Source organism: Macrobrachium nipponense, chromosome 35, assembly GCF_015104395.2.
Source record: "Macrobrachium nipponense isolate FS-2020 chromosome 35, ASM1510439v2, whole genome shotgun sequence".
In the NCBI taxonomy this organism is placed as follows: domain Eukaryota; kingdom Metazoa; phylum Arthropoda; class Malacostraca; order Decapoda; family Palaemonidae; genus Macrobrachium; species Macrobrachium nipponense.
Genome location: NC_061096.1, coordinates 64,005,524 through 64,008,023, shown reverse-complemented (window position 1 = coordinate 64,008,023; position 2,500 = coordinate 64,005,524). Strand labels below are relative to the sequence as shown.

Sequence of the window (2,500 nt, the reverse complement as noted above, 5' to 3'; positions counted from 1 at the left end):
TATGATACCAGAAAATGTTCAGTTGAAACAAGCATAATGAAACTCAATTAAACATGATACTAGATAATGTTCAGTTGAATTGAATATTTCTTAGATACTTAGTTAACAGGGCATATGAGGTTATAAATAATATCAGGTATATGATGAACCAAACAAAAACTTCTTTCAGATTTCTTCTGAAGATTGAAAAGAAACCCACAAAATTTCTGCGCAGGGACTACAAACAATATTAACATAGAATTCAACAGCAAGATTAACTACCTTAATGTTGAACATCACAATGATTTAGCTCCTTTTCTCAAGAGGAGTGATGATAGGGAGTAATGAAAGCAAACTTGGAGATATCTTGCCAAGGAGATTTAGTATCGCTCTGAAGGGATTAAAAAGCTACAAAGATATTAGAATTATGAAAGCTGACAAAGGGGGTAGTATTGTCATCATGAATAGTTCAGAATATAGGGTTAAAATGTACAGGCTACCAGATGATGAAACTACTTATGCTAAAATAGAGAATCCTCCAACAATTCAAAAGCTTCAGAATACCTTTAATCAGAATGTGAAGAAAATAATCAGTAGACTAGGTAATGGCAAGGACATGCTATGCAATAAATTATTCTCAAGTAAATTACCTGAACTTGCATATATATATGGCAGCCCCAAAATACACAAGGAGGGCTGCCCACTACGCTCTATTGTTTCTAGTAGGAAATCTCTTAACAAACACTTAGCTGTGTGGTTAGCTGGAGAACTAGGAATATACTTAGGTATATTTTCAGAATCCCATATTAAACATTCAGTAGATTTCATAGACAAAGTTAAGAAAAAGAATATAAAGGGACACATGGTTAGTTTTGATGTAGTAGCATTATCCACCAATATCCCCTTAGATAAAGTATTAGAATTCCTTCAGACTAAGCATGATGAGGGTATTTTCAATCCAAACATCGAAATAGGCGTCTTCCTTGAGTTGATTAAATTGTGTGTCAGTGATACTTATTTCACGTTTGAGGGACAAGTTTACAAACAGAAATATGGAGTAGCTGTGGGGTCCTCATTATCACCTATACTCGCTAACATCTATATGGAATATTTCGAAACTAATCTAATTCCTAATGTTAATGTCCCTAACTTAAAACTGCAAGGATGTTGGAGATATGTGGATGATATTTCTGATATTCTGCAAGGTGATGAAAATGAAATAGAAACTTTTCAAGATGAACTCAATAAGTTTGATAACAATGCCCAGTTCACTTTAGAGAAAAGTAACAATAATAAACTGCCCTTTTTAGACATACTCATAGAAACAAAAGAAACAGGATATGAATTCAGCACACATACAGAAAGCCAACACATACAAACTCATATATTCATTTCTTCTCTTTTCACAGTCATATAAAAATAGGGGTTCTAACAGGTTTATTTCTTAGGGCAATGAGAACCTGTGACCCTTACAAGATAGAACAAGAAATAAATTACATCGGTAAAAGCTTTGATGCATTAGCATACCCGGAATGGTTCAGAAAAAGGGCACTCAACAAAGCTAGAAAAATCTTTTACAGAACAAATGTAGAGAGTACATGGAATAAAGAAAACTAAGAAAATAGTTGCCCTGCCTTTTATGCCTAAAATGAAACAAATCACTTCAAAAATGAAAGAAAGTAAATATAAATTTTTATATACCTTTGATAATACCGTAAAAAACAAAGTATATAAAAATAAATTGGAAGGAGAAGACAGTAATACAGATGATGTATCGGGGGTATACATAATCAATTGCAACAATTGTGGAGACAGATATGTGGGGGAATCAGGTAGGGGAATAAGGACTAGAGTCCAAGAACATAGAAGGGCAGTACAACTTAACTCTCAGGGGAGTGCTATAGCTAGGCATTGTTGGGAAAATGACCATACGATGGATTTCAAAAACAGTAGGCTTACATACAAAAGCAACAAAATTAGTCACAGGAGGGTAGTAGAAGGTGCACTCATCAGAGAGGTTAAAGTAATAGAAGGAAACAAAGGTTTTACCTCAGAAGATCCCATAAGCCGAGCTTTGATATTAAAAGAAGCGAAGATTGACCCCGCTGACCTGGAGATTAGGTTTCCTGCCCAACAGACTTTTGGTGACCACACCCTTACCTCAAGGATTAATCCCATTGACCATCAGCTCAGAGCGACAAGAGGGGATTGGCAACTCTCAAGGAAACCAGAACAGCCATCACATAAATGACAGCTCAACGAGAAGAAGTTCCAGAAGACTGCTGGGCCTTGACCCAGGCTAACATCCCAAACATCTCTTGAAAATGGGCCACAGATAGGGCCTGAAAGTACTCGATGTGTAGTAAAACTATATGTAAATACTTAGAAGTAAACAAGTTACAAAGTGATTTTGTGGGTTTCTTTTTCAAATATCAGGTATGTAAGACTACGAATATATTGAGGTCTAGCGAATCGTTTAATGAAAATTTAAAACCTGTTAAACCAAAATAAGCAAGCAATC

The 2,500-nt window shown here is 35.3% G+C and overlaps 1 long non-coding RNA gene across 4 annotated transcripts in view; it reads right to left on the bottom strand.

The window, feature by feature from the left end:
• The window catches only part of LOC135208870 (uncharacterized), a 231,619-nt gene that overhangs the window by 217,803 nt on the left and 11,316 nt on the right, over positions 1-2,500 (bottom strand). The window lies entirely within an intron of this gene.